This window comes from Bos indicus, chromosome 4, assembly GCF_029378745.1.
Source record: "Bos indicus isolate NIAB-ARS_2022 breed Sahiwal x Tharparkar chromosome 4, NIAB-ARS_B.indTharparkar_mat_pri_1.0, whole genome shotgun sequence".
Lineage (NCBI taxonomy): Eukaryota > Metazoa > Chordata > Mammalia > Artiodactyla > Bovidae > Bos > Bos indicus.
The window spans coordinates 55,760,864-55,768,635 of record NC_091763.1 but is presented as its reverse complement, the minus strand read 5'-3'; positions in this window follow the sequence as shown (position 1 = coordinate 55,768,635).

The window sequence follows — 7,772 nt, the reverse complement described above, 5'->3', positions numbered from 1 at the left end:
GAGAGGTTTAGCAACTTGTCCACGGCCATGCAGTTAGTGAGGGGAAGAGCTGAGATTTTGAATCTAGACCATCTGGCTCTATTATTCTACAATTCCATGATATTCACACATTTTAATGTTCCTTTTAGGGGATCCTTGGTGGCACTAGTGGTAAAGAACTCACCTACCAATGCAGGAGACATACAAGATGTGGGTTCGATACTTGGGTCAGGAAGAACCCCTGAAGGAGAGCATGGGAACCCACTCCAGTATTCTTGTCTGGAGAATCCCATGGACAGAGGAGCCTGGGGGGTTAAGGTTCATAGAATTGCAAGGAATCAGGCAAGACTGAGGTGACTTAGCATGCATGCATTATGAAACTCTAGTTATAATCCTTCCATTACCTTAATATGCTAAATGAATTACAAAAATTGAAATTGGAATCACAAAGGCTACAAGGGAAACCAATATGTTCCCTGAAGCTGTCTAAGCCCCATTTTCCCCCAAGTCCTCCGGATTTTGTCTTCATAAAGGTCATTGTCTATGATACTGCTTTTAATACTACTTTTGCTTTAAAAGAATGCTGGTGTTCTTCTAGTGCACTCCTACTGAGAGGAAGAAAGATGAAATAGCTGGGAAAGCATAAGTTTGAGGGAAGTTAATATAAACTGGTGGTCAAAAATTATTCAAAGATTTTTGAAATTTATTTTTAAAAACTATTTATATCAGCTCCATGGCCTATATATTATAGGTAAATATTTCCTAGCTACTCCTGGGATACCTGGATTTGAATTGAGAGTTCTAGTTTGTATGCCATCCCACTTTTCTTCCCAATCCTCTTTAAAAGTATCAGGCATCCTCAATTGAGAAACAACTCAGGGAAACCAAGAAAACTAGTGAATGTCACTCTTTCATTCAGCTCACTTTATCAACCATTTTTGATGGTATGTATAGTGAGTTCTCTATCCCTGACTGTCCTGATTGAATTTCATGACCTGTTTTACAAGGCACAGCCATCTCTGCTTCTGGATGACTTACTTTCTCTCTGGGATGCGCAGAAGGCTCATCTCAGAGTCTTGTTTCATGTCTCTGTTCTGAAGAGCTCTAAAACCTGCAGGCAAATGTAATATGAAACTTTGGCGGAGGCATTGTGACTCAGCCAGGCTGGAGAGAAGACCTTGCTGGAAACTTCCCATGCCTTGGACAATATATATGTGAACTTGAATTCAAAATTCTTCCCTATTTACAAAATATTTTTGTATTGTAAAACAGTGTAACAATAATACTAGAAAAGAAAAAGTTACTTAGATTGTCATCACCCTATAAAAACAATTCTTTTTATCTTGTCACAAACATAAATATTAACACTCCTCTATCTTTAAGTGGAGTATTACAGGCCTCCAAGAGAAAGCCTTTGTTTTACCTTATGCTTACCTCCCTCATCTTTTTTTTTTTCTAATTTTATTTTATTTTTAAACTTTACATAATTGTATTAGTTTTGCCAAATATCAAAATGAATCCACCACAGGTATACATGTGTTCCCCATCCCGAACCCTCCTCCCTCCTCCCTCCCCATACCATCCCTCTGGGCCGTCCCAGTGCACCAGCCCCAAGCATCCAGCATCGTGCATCGAACCTGGACTGGCAACTCGTTTCCTACATGATATTTTACATGTTTCCTTGCCATTCTCCCAAATCTTCCCACCCTCTCCCTCTCCCACAGAGTCCATAAGACTGTTCTTAAAAAAAAATAGAGCTAATTCCAATAGTGAGAAGTGAACAGTTTCCTAAGGATGTAGTAGGGAATTGAGGAAGAGGACTCAGATTGCATAATAGCATTTTCAATATTCCCGCTCAAGGTTTCTTCTCTCTTCTGGTCCCTTCATCCCATCCCTTTATAGTCCCCCCCAACTAGCCTTAGCTTTTCGGCTCTTCTCCTTGGTTTTCACTTCCACCATGGCAAAATGATCAGCCATCTATTATTTTTCAGATGTGTCCCTCTGGGGTGTAATTTCATCCTCTCATTGTAAATTTCATGCCTATCTTACTGCGTTCAGGCTACCATGAAAAAATACCATCAATTGGGACCTGGTAGGCTGCAGTCCATGGGGTCATGAAAAGTTGGACACGACTGAGCGACTTCACTTTCACTTTTCACTTTCATGCATTGGAGATGGAAATGGCAACCCACTCCAGTGTTCTTGCCTGGAGAATCCCAGGGATGGGAGAGCCTGGTGGGCTGCCACCTATGGGGTCGCACAGAGTTGGACACGACTGAAGAGACTTAGCAGCAGCAGCAGCTGGATGACTTCTAACAACAGAAATTTATTTCTTAACAGTTCTGGAGGGCAGGAAGTCCAAGACCAAAGCACTGGCATATTTGGTGTCTGGTGAAGCCTTTTTTCCTGGTTCATTGATGGCAGCTTCTCTCTGTAACCTCACACTGGGGGAGGGAGCTAGGAAGCTGTCTGTGGTCTCATTTTTATAAGGGTACTTATTCCTTTCATGAGGGCTCCATCCTCATGACCTAATCATTTCCCAAAAGCCCTATCACCAAATACCATTACACTGGGGATTAACCAGAAGGGAAAGAGACACGTGTACCCCAATGTTCATCACAGCACTGTTTATAATAGCCAAGACATGGAAGCAACCTAGATGTCCATCAGCAGATGAATGGATAAGAAAGCTGTGGTACATATACACAATGGAGTATTACTCAGCCATTAAAAAGATTACATTTGAATCAGTTCTAATTAGGTGGATGAAACTGGAGCCTATTATACAGAGTGAAGTAAGCCAGAAGGAAAAACATAAATACAGTATACTAACGCATATATATGGAATTTAGAAAGATGGTAACAATAACCCGGTGTACGAGACAGCAAAAGAGACACTGATGTATAGAACAGTCTTATGGACTCTGTGGGAGAGGGAGAGGGTGGGAAGATTTGGGAGAATGGCAATGAAACATGTAAAATATCATGTAGGAAACGAGTTGCCAGTCCAGGTTCGATGCATGATGCTGGATGCTGGGGGCTGGTGCACTGGGACGGCCCAGAGGGATGTTATGGGGAGGGAGGAGGGAGGAGGGTTCGGGATGGGGAGCACATGTATACCTGTGGTGGATTCATTTTGATATTTGGCAAAACTAATACAATTATGTAAAGTTTAAAAATAAAATAAAATTAGAGAAAAAAAAAAACAAAAAAACAAAACAAAAAAAATAAATAAATAAATATACATATAAAAAAAAAAAAAAAAAAAAAAGAATTTTGGGAGGGAGACATAAACATCCAGTCCACAGATACATCGTTGACAAAATCTGTTTCTGTCTGGCAGGCTTCAATGGGCTATTTCTCAAACCCTTTCCTGGAAGTGGGCAAACGATTGTGTGTTTAGGCTGTGGGAGGTGATGGTGAGTATTTGAGATCTAGAGATGGAAAAGGGACCTTCAACTGAAGTTTATTTAGGCCATTGTATCTAACTCATATATGGTACAATACTCACTTTAGTATTTGAAATAAAAGAGAAGGAAGGAGAGGAAAGAAAGGAAGAACGGGAAGGAAACAGAAAGAGCATTTTTTTCCCACTGGGTGCTTTTTTCAGCAGTCCACAGCTTTTTTGGTATCCACTTCCTTCATTTATGATATATCTATTTTTAAAAATAACTTTCTGAGGTCCTTTTTATAATTCCCAGGCATATATGCTTTCAGTCATACCAAGTCCTCTTCAGTTCAACATCCAGATCTCCCGTTGTCAATTACCTTCTCTCACATGCTTTTTGTCTCATCAGGAAGTCTGGTTTCATCTGGATGTCATGAGCACATGTGTTTAAGCTAACATGTACTAATGTGCGGAGAGTGGAGAGACATTTACCCTTTCAAGAAGAATTGTGTTTTAAGGAAAGATATAAGCCAGAGGAAGATCTTTTGGGGAGGATTCTATAGTTTAATTCTATGGTGTAATAACTGAAGTGTAAAAAACCCAAACAAACGAGGAAGTATTTTGGGCATGCAGGACAATATTTAAGCAAGAAGTTCTGTTTGGGAATCTGGATTCAGGATCAATTCACTGTTTTCACAACTGCTTCTCTTACTCACTCTTCTGAATGTAAGGATTGTCTAAAAGAATTTCTCCTACCTATACTCCTCCTTTTTTACATGTTATGATAGCTCACCTGGCAACAGTTCTGGGACTTTTCTATGGGGACACTGGTATGTCCAGCTAGAGGGAGAAAAGGTTGAGATAGGATTCAGGGAATGAAATTTGTGGATCATCAGTAAGTGCTATTTCTCTAAGTCAAAACTGCTTCAACTGAGGAGCAACATTATTTGACACCTGGTCAGAAATTTCAGTAATGTATGTTTTAAATTATAAAAGTAATATGTGACTATTATAATCAATTTAAACAAAAAATTTAAATGGAAAATACATGAATTTAAAAGTGATGATTCTCTTTCCTCAACTCTATTTCCATCGTGAAGGGGCAACTACTGTTAGTAATTTGGGGTATAACTCTCCATACTTTTATCCATGCTCAGCTAATTTTGGCTCTGCATAATCCTGACATTTAGCTTTTATAGCATTCTCATAGGCTATCTTGTATCAAAAGTTAGGTCAGATTTACATCTGGGCTATGGCAGATAGTATTTAATAAAGGACACAGGGCTGTCAAAATGAGCATTTTTTGTAACATTATTTTAGAGAATCAGTATTGAACATTTAGTTCTTTATACGCATATGATAGTTCATTATCTTCCACAAAATTTTTACTTGCAAACATGACTATGCCTAAACTACTTATTTATATGTTCCTGTTTTGTTTTTATGTGATTTTTAGCTTGGGGTCTTTCTTCATGTTCCTTTTCTTTCCATTCTGATTATTTGGCAATGCATTTTAAATGGAGAAGTGGAATACTGGCTGGAGTACAAAACAAACTAAAAAGACTCTTAAATTCAGAAACTTCTATTCTTCTACCTATATTGATCAATGATTATTTTACACTTCTGTTTCTTCATCTATAAATGAACATACATTTTGGACAAGTTTGCTATTTGATATACATTTAAAAATAATCCTTTAAGCCTTAAATCTGTGATTGTTTTTCTTGCATTTTCTTTTCTACAGGTGGAATAATTCAAGTAATTTTTATGCCAGTTAACTCTCCTCTTTGGGGGTTGTTAATTTGTTTCAAATGCATCAGGATAATTTTTTAAACATAAAATTTGCTTGAGAACAGAGCAAATTTGTTTTTTACTTACATTTTTGATGTGTTCTCTCTTTTTAAAAAAACTGAATTTATTTGAATTGTATTGACTGTGCAACTGTTCTGCACTTCAGATACTATTTTTAAAGCCTAGGACTGGCAAAATCAGTGAAAATCAGTTATAGAAGAAGAATATTTAATGGCAATATTGGAAAGAAACTGAGCCCTGGGAGTGTTAGCATACTTTAGTATATGTGCTGCCGAAGCGAGCACAAGTGTTAGCATACTTTAAACTGGATGTGAGTCAGCCATGAAATGCTGTTATCAAAAAAAGGAATGCATAAATGAGGCAATTATCTATGCAAATTTGGCTTCAATATGTTGAATTTATTATCATTTTATTATACAGGATTAGGTAAGCAGTATAATACAAAAATTGAGAAAGTAAAGCCCGTTCAATTGTATATTTTAAACCCAGAGTTAAATGAACTCTACAGAAGAAGCAAGCCTATTTGGAGATAACGGTAACATTGAACAGGAAAACACTTTTTATCATGAATCGTAATTACTTGTGCAAAAATTTTACTGTATTCTATGTTTAAAACCACCAGGCTCTTCTGTACTTGGAATTCTCCAGGCAAAAATACTGGAGTGGGTAGCCATTCCCTTCTCCAGGGAATCTTCCTGACCTAGGGATCAAACCCAGGTCACCTGACAGCAAAGAGATCAAAGCAGTCAGTCCTAAAGGAAATCAACCCTGAATATTCATTGGAAGGACTGATGCTGAAGCTGAAGCTCCAATACCTTGGCCACCTGATGCTACGAGCCGACTCATTGGAAAAGACCCTGATGCTGGGAAAGACTAAAGGCAAGAGAAGGGGGCCACCAAGGATGAGATGGTTGGATGGCATCACTGACTCAACGGACATAAATTTGAGCAAACTCCAGAAAGCAGTGAAGGACAGGGAAGCCTGGTGTGCTTCAGTTCATTGGGTTACAAAGAGTCAGACACTACTTAGCAGCTGAATAACAGCTAAATTCTATGTTAGGATCCAAGCCTTAAAAACAATGCACTATTCATTGCTTTCCCCCCACCTTTCTCTAAGAACATCTTTTTCACATAATGAAGGTGGTAAATGTTATGTGCTTTTCTCTGAGAAGATGCCTCTATCAAGTTCTCCTTGTTTTGAAATTAGCATTACTCTTTCCCACATACCAGAGTTAGGCCATCTACTGTCTTGATTACCAGTGTGGTAGTTGCTTTCTTCTTTCTGTGTCTTTTTTGGCATTTTGGTGAGCAGTGGGGAAAGGCTCTGTGTAGGGTTGCTGAGGAAATGCTCAAAGTACAGTATCCTGTACACAGCAGAGCTTAATAAGTAATAATTGAAAAGGTTACCAACCCTCTCGAGTCACTCCCCAACAAGGGTCCTCCTGCTTGGTGTTATTTGAGCTAAGAGAATGAGACAGAGTTCCGTTTGGTGGCAAAAGAAAACTTTATTCTTTTTTTCTGTTTTTACACACTAATTTATTTTTTATTGGAACATAATTACTTTACAATGTTGTGTTAGTTTCTGCTGTACAGAAAAGTGGATCAGCTATATGTATACGTGTGTGTTCAATTGTTTCCAACTCTTTGTGACCTCGTGGACTATAGCCTGCTAGGCTTCTCTGTTTATGGGATTTTTCCAGGCAGGAATACTGGAAGAGGTTGCCATTTCCTCTTCCAGGGTATCTTTTTAACGGAAGGATTGAACCACGTCTCTTGAGTCTCCTGCATTGGGGTAGATTCCTTACCACCGAGCCACCTGGGAAGCCCCTGTGTATACATATGAGAAAGCTTTATTCTTCAATGAAAGAATAGGGAGATACAAGCTTGCATAATAGAGCACAGCTCTTCCCAATAGCCTGTGGGCGAGGCTGCCTTATAGGATTCTCCTGGGTTTTGCGGAGAAGGGGCGAGTTCTCGTGGCTCAAGTGTGGCTCTGCTGCTCACGCCACACTTCAGACTGAGGTGCTCCGAGTGGCCGCTGTACGCAGAATATGCGGCTGCCATCTTGAATGAGGCGTCTACACAGAAGTCAGCTGTGGAAATTTACCTCTGAGGCAACATGCACAACGCTTCTGCACATGCCAGCTACAGGCAGATGACACTGGACTAAGAAGAGGTTAGACTTTATCTTATCACTAAATACCATCTTATTTTTTTTCAGGAACCCCAGTTGGTTTTTCTGGTGATGAGCAAACAACTGCATGAGCAAAATTAAGAGAGTAAAATCAGCTCATGCATAGCAAAGCAGGCTGCTAATTACTTGATGTGATTTGAAAGGCAGTATGTTGCTACTGCTGCTAAGTCGCTTCAGTCGTGTCCGACTATGTGCGACCCCATAGACGGAAGCCCACCAGGCTCCCCCGTCCCTGGGATTCTCCAGGCAAGAACACTGGAGTGGGTTGCCATTTCCTTCTCCAATGCAGGAAAGTGAAAAGTGAAAGTGAAGTCGCTCAGTCGTGTCTGACTCCTAGCGACCCCATGGACTGCAGCCCACCAGGCCCCTCTCTTCATGGGATTTTCCAGGCAAGAGTAC